Genomic DNA, 7,155 nt, shown 5'->3' with positions numbered 1-7,155 from the left:
GAGTCGACTCGTAGATCGTCTCTGGCCGCCCCTAGGTCCTTTTTTTGTCGATTTTTCATCGCCCATTAGGTTTTCATCCCATTCTAGGTCAACCATGCCTCGCAAATCCGTTGTCTCAAGCCGAAAGAGGCCCCATTCCGCGACCGGTGCCGAGCGGCGTTCCAAGGCTCGGAACGACCCCGTGAGGCCACAACCTCCGGCTCGTTCCCTGCCGAGGGCGGTTCCCGCGAGGCCGTGCGCCGGGAAGGCGGTCTCCACCGGGAGATACGTCGATTTCGACTATCTCTCCCGGGAGGGCTTCACCATAGGTGAGAGATTGCGTGTCCAGGGCTTAGAATATTTCCTTACGTTAGATCTCCCCACATACCCTGGATTAGTTAGAGAGTTTTACGGTACCGTCCATCGGGGAGATGGGGGTATAGAGGGCACGGTAGCCGGTGTCCCTTTGTTCATTTCGGAGGATATCATTGCCCACATCCTCCACCTTCCACAAGTAGGGGTGGCTCCCACACATCCCGAGGATAGGACTGAGGCCCTTACGGCCATTCTAGGATACCCACCTCAGTCCCCCTTAGATGAGGTGTCCGCTAGCTCACTTCCTGTTGAGGTGCGGATCCTCCTGAGCATCTTGTCTAGGTCCATCTTTCCGAAGACTGGCCGCTTCGATTTTGTTTCTGAGAGGGACCTCGCCCTTATGTTTTATATTCTTCAGGACACCCCAATCAACTTCCCCAAACTCATTTATAGGTATCTATGTGAGCCACTAGATAGACCTAGGCTCACCCTCCCCTATGGCATGTTGTTCACCCTTATCTTTAGGGAGGCCGAGCTCCCTATTCCTGAGGGGGAACCCTCTCGCGCATTGCGATGGACAGATCGCATGCGTCCGGGGACCCTACACAGGATGGGGTTTCGGAAGGTAGAGGGGACCTGGGTTAGGAAGTCTTCCACCTCCACACATACCACCAGACATTCCCCTAGTCCTGAGCCAGATTCTGACTATCCTGACTTTCCCTCCACTTCTGCTCCTACCACCTCAGCCGGACCCTCCTCCTCAGCTCCACCACCCATGGAGGTCCAGATCGCTCCTGAGCAGCTCCTGGAGTTGCGGCAGGAGATTGTCCGAGACCTGCGAGATGATCTACTTTGGGAGCTCCGAGGTTCAGTGCCTGCTCCCACTCCTGCACCCACATCTTCTGAGTTGGTCCCTTCCTTGACAGCCGTGACTGACATGACGGCCCATGTACGGGAAGAGATCTACAATGTCCGGAGTTTGGTCCAGGCTCAGTTCTCCAGTATGAGTGAGGTCACGGGCATCACTCGGAAGATGCGCGATGACATCCGGAAGGACATGAGCACCACTACTCAGGGGGCCGAGCGCTTGTCGAATGTGCTCATCGACAAGCTGGACGCACTTCAGAAGTCGGTAACCGAGCTCGACACGATGCATAGCAGGGCTACCTCGGCCATCATCCGACAGCTAGAGCATGTCACCAATGCGGTCCAAGCACTCGTTGAGCGCATGCCTCGAGGAGCCACATCCTCGAGAGGAGGAGACACATCCTCGAGAGGAGGAGATACATCCTCGAGAGGAGGAGTTACATCCTCGAGGAGACCTTAGCTGTTTTTGTGTTGACATGTATTGTTTTGCTTTACTTATTGTATTCTCAAATGTATTTACATCCAAATCAATACAATGAGTAGCCATATTTTCTGCAATTCTGTGCCATTTGATCTATGATTGATTGTGTGTTCTGATTACCTCCTTTTTGATACGATGACAAAAAGGGGGAGAAATACTTAAATACAAAAGGACTCAAATGAAAATTAAAGAAAATTAAAACATAATTTGTTCTTAGTGGATTTGGTACCTCGAGGCTCATTATCTCTCTGTTGGGGCTCCTAATGGAGTAATCTCCAGAATCTATTCAAGGAATATTCGGAGATTAGCTGAATCCAACTCAAGAACAAATTGACAGATTTTTCCTCTAAAAACCAAAAATTTAAAATCAAAAAATTCAATACATTAAAAGAAAATTCAGAGAATCAAATCATAAGTAGAATGCATATGTTGAGGGGGAGAATCTGAATGTTTTTAAGAAAGCTAAATCATTAAATATATATAAGCCAAACAATTGATTGCATGATATGAAGGCTTATATAATTCCAAATGAAAGGGGGAGCTTTAATTCCAAAATTTATTGCTTCACACCTTTCAAGCTTGGATATATTAAATTACCAGACATTTGAATTCATTTATGGATTTTATTTTCTTGTTTATTGAGCAATTCACTTTACATATACTCAAAGTTTTGTCATCATCAAAAAGGGGGAGATTGTGGAGTGATTGATTAAAACCCCTATTTGATTTTGATGAGCTCAAAGCATTTGAGTATATCTTATGTTTACTAATGAATTCAATTAAGTGTTTCAGTGAAAATCGTGTCTAAGTGTTTCTAGACTTGGTTCAAGATATTTTGGATAAGGCATGAAGTCAGTTTGAACCAAAGTCGGAGACTCGAGTCGACTCCAGGATATTACGAGTCGACTCCAAGCGTATCAGAATCACTGGCACGGGCTCGAGTCGACTCCAGATCAGTACGAGTCGACTCCGACTGAGAACAGACAGACGAACAGAAAGCATCAACTTAAAACCTGTCAGCGAGTCGACTCCTGAAGTACGCGAGTCGACTCCGATGCTTACCGAGTCGACTCCGGAGTAATATGAGTCGACTCCAAGAAGCTACAGACAGAAGAGTCAGAGAGCGTTATTTCGACCCTGAGATTCGAGTCGACTCCTGTGGAACGCGAGTCGACTCCGATGGTTGGCAGGTCGACTCCAAAGAAAGCGAGAGTCGACTCTCAGTGGTACACAAAGAAAAAGTCAGAGAGGAGTTTCCGGACTCTGAGATTCGAGTCGACTCTCGCAATACACGAGTCGACTCCGAGACAGCGCGACACCAAAAAGGCAGAAGGCCATATTTCGGAAACTGAGAGCCGAGTCGACTCCAGAGAAGTTCGAGTCGACTCCAAGACTGGACGAGCCAAAAGACAGAAGATCGGGAGTTCGGGCTCTGAGCGCCGAGTCGACTCCCAGGATTATCGAGTCGACTCGAGTGGGCCAAGTTGAAAATTGGCTCCGTGGATTTCATGAGATGAGCCGACTCCGAAAATGCCAAGTCAGCTCCAGAAGTTGGCGAGTCGACTCCGGGTCAAGACGAGTCGACTCCCAGTCGAAGAGGCCACTTTAATTCAAATCCGGAACAGTTGCCGAGTAGACTCCAGAAAAGCATGAGTCGACTCCCGCTACAGCCGAGTCGACTCCTGATCGCGCGAGTCGACTCCGACCCCCCAACGGACATATTGTCAGGTTGTGCAGAGTGTGCAGAACGGGCAGAAAAAGGTGTCTAACGGCTAGTTTCCGTGGGGGATGGTTTAAATAGCCACAGAGGACTGTAGCAAGGTAAGAAAAGCACCATTCCATTCAAAGAGATCAAGCTTTCATTCTCTGCAAGTTGGTTTTCAACGAAAAGAGGGAAGAGCGGCATTAACTCCATCCAACTTCCTCTTTCCAGTATTTAAAGAAGCCTCCTTCTGCATTCAAGTCGACCAGACATTCAAGAGGAGACCCGAAGCTCAAGAAGCCCTACTCAACTCCAACTCAAACGTGTTTGAGGGCTTCTAACCTCTCTTCAGTTTATATTGTTATTTATCTACTTTTGAGAAGCTTTGTTTTCTGTTTGTCCCTTTTATTTACATCTTGTCTTTGCTTGGTTCAATCGGGGGATTGAATCAAGAGTATAGAGGTTGGTTGGTGAGCCGAGTGTAAAACCAACGTATGTAAGGGTTCGATTGTGATCCCGGAAAAATAATCGGGGTGGTTCTAGTCGGTGAGCCAGGGAAAACCGACCGAGTTCGTTGTGAGCTCGTAAAACAACAAGTTTGGTTGTGAGCTTGTAAAACAACCGGCTGTAATCCAAGGGGTTATAGTGAATTTCCAAGTGAGACTTGGGGAGTGGACGTAGGAGCAAGGGTTAGCTCCGAACCACTATAAAACATTATGTTTGTGATTGATTGTCTCTCTCTATTTCTCTCATTTCATTCACAGCACATATAAACGAATCAATCATCACGCTAAAGCATTAATTAGTCATCCACAAACGTTTTAAATAGCTAAATTATTTTAAAACCCAATTCACCCCCCCTCTTGGGTTGTCTATCTGGGCAACACTTTCCCTTGTTCCAAGTCCCTTGACTGGAACAAGCACAATATTGAAAGAGTTTTACAAACGATTGGAAAGCTCTAAATAAGCAAATATAACAATGATAAACTATAAAACCCGGAAGAATCCTTTTGCCGTTGGAAGCGTGGGAAATGATGATTCTTCCGATGTGGATCGCGTAGGCTTGAGTGTGAGCTTTGAATGCCGAGCAGAAGAGAGTAGTTGAGCTTGAAATCAGTTGGGAAACTTGAAAGCACTTGATTTCTTCACTTGAATGCACTAACTCCCTTGAACCTCTTTTTCTTTCTTCTCTCTTGAATGATCTTGCTTTGGGTTGGTGAGAAGTTATTGAGAAGCACTTAGGAGCTCCCTTTTATAGCCCAAAAAGTAAATATAGCCGTTAGAGATAAAGTAAAAGAGATTTGAAATTCAAACCAAACCTGCAAAAGTTGTCAGTCGCGTTCCAGGCGCTCCGGAGACGTCTCCGCTTCAACGCGAGACGTCTCGGTTGTATAAATTTACTTTTCACTTTGTTTGGGGTCGACTCGGCACTTTACGGGGACGACTCCGATGATGAACGGTTTGAATCCTTGTTTTTCTGTTTTCCTGAGAGGGTCGTCTCGGCGCTTTACAGGGACGTCTCGGCTTGTTTGCACTTTTTGCATGAGGACGACTCCGCTGCCTTGGGGACGACTCCGTCGTTATAACTCCGAAAAACATGTCTTCTGGAATTCTCTGAGAGAGTCGACTCCGCTCTTTCAGGAGACGTCTCCGCTGCCTTAACTTCGAAAAAGACATCCTCTGGAAAACCCTGAGAGAGCCGACTCCGCTACACTGGGGACGACTCGGAAACTCAGCTTTTTAACTTGCGGGGACGACTCCGCGTACTGTGGGGACGGCTCGCGCGTATCACTTGAAATCTGCCTTTCTGCCGCCACTGAGAGAGTCGACTCCGCTACTGAGAGAGTCGACTCCGACCCTGCGAGACGCCTCGCCAGGTGCCGGGGACGTCTCCAAGTGTGCCAGTTCTTCCTGTTTGTGCCAGAGACGTCTTTGAGACTATCCGGAGACGTCTCGGCTGTCCCTGATCTGTTTTCTTCATCTCAAAAATTCTTCAATAAATCCTTAAAAATTATGGGAACTTGCCTAGACATTTCTTAACAATATTCTTAATAAAACAAATGAATTCCTCAATTAAATTGTTAAGATAAATGGAATTATACTCTAGTGTTTTGTATTCATCAAAATCCATTAGGGGGTCAACAATCTCCCCCTTTTTGATGATGACAAAACACTGAGTATATGCAAAATTCGAATTTTAAACATATACACAGTATTTGATCAGATGTACAAGTCTAATGTTTTGATTAGAGCTAGATACAATGTGCATAATTTAAAATAGTCAATTTTCAGTTCTATCCTTATGCATAAAATTAATCTTAATAGCTCTTGAGCAATTTTAGCATATCAACTGAATTTGAATCAAGTTAAAATGAAATATTGATGCTAAAGATAATTAAAAGCTAAGTTCTTTTTGACTCCCCCTTTCTTTTTCAGAAGGGCAATTATCTTAAAGCCAATATTCTTCAATTTTATCTTTTCTAATTCAACTTTGGAGTATGAATTTCGTATTTTGCATTCCAATGTATCCAATATCCATATTGGTTCTACTCCCCCTTTTTGCATTTCATAATTAAGTTCTACTCCATATACTCCATATATATATATATCTACTTTATTTTCCCATAAATTTTGCATTCCAATGTATCTAATATCCATATTGGGTCTACTCAATATATAAGTTCTATAAGTTCTATTATATCTACTCCCCCTTTTTGTCATCAACAATGAAGGGGACAAATTATCCTTAGGTGCTTAAAGCATACTTTCTAGTAAAATTCAGCATATTTTCATGAACCACTCAAGGATATTCAAGTTGTGCTCCCCTTGTCCAAGTTATTTCTATTAATGAATTTAGTCATTCATATCACTCCCCCTTTGTTTTGGTATTCATTTCAGACTCCTCTTTTTGTTAATCATAGTTATCACAAGATGTGCTCCCCCTGTGTCGTATGCATTGATAAGTTGTGTTAAATTTTACCACTTAAGGCATGCTATGAGATTTTTATGGCACATCACAATCACAGAATCACATACACAGAGTTAGCAATGTACACAAAGTTTCAAAAGAAATTGTATTCATGTATCATTGTAAACCTTTGAAGTCAGTACAAAGTTAAGAGAAGAAATCATTACAAGTATTGATTTTTAATACAAAAAGTGTTTCAAAATAGCCTAGGGTTTACAAAAAGAAGATCCCTAGATGTCTACAAAATGTCCCTCATCGGCGACGTTGCTCATAAGCCCTAGCAGCTGCATCTATGAAAGCATTGATGGAATCTAGCAGTGTTCTGAATTGATCTCCCTGTGACTGATGGAAGGCTGCCACTAGTGCTTCAAATTCTATGGTTGCCCTTTCAATTCTTCCTCTAAGTTGGGCAACCAAGGTGCCCACATTTCCTCCAGGGCTTGTCAACTCTTGAAGGCTATTTGAGATGCTCCTCAAGTCATCCTTTAGCTCGATGGATCTGAAGGTTTGGGTGGCACTCACACCAACTAGTTCTTGCGCTGTAGCTTCTATTTGAGCTCTAATTTTCTTCAGCTCTTGTAGAATCCCTTCATGTGAAGCTCTGATGGGGGCCAACTCAGTAGAGATCATCGATCTCATTTCCTCCCTCATTTGCTGGCATATCACAGATGCTAAAGTGCGCATCTGGTCTTCGGATAGGGAGAAGGGCCCACTGACTGGAGGAGGTGGTGGCATGGATGTGGAAGGTCCAGCTGAGCTGGAGGGTACATCAGGATAGTCCATGTGGCTATGTGGAGGAGAGTGATGGTCAGGCTCCTGAAGTGGGAGCTCAGGCTCTAGGGT

This window comes from Phoenix dactylifera, chromosome 6, assembly GCF_051530095.1.
Source record: "Phoenix dactylifera cultivar Ajwa chromosome 6, Ajwa_hap1_PhDact_Kaust_v1.1, whole genome shotgun sequence".
Lineage (NCBI taxonomy): Eukaryota > Viridiplantae > Streptophyta > Magnoliopsida > Arecales > Arecaceae > Phoenix > Phoenix dactylifera.
This window is presented reverse-complemented; position numbering follows the sequence as displayed.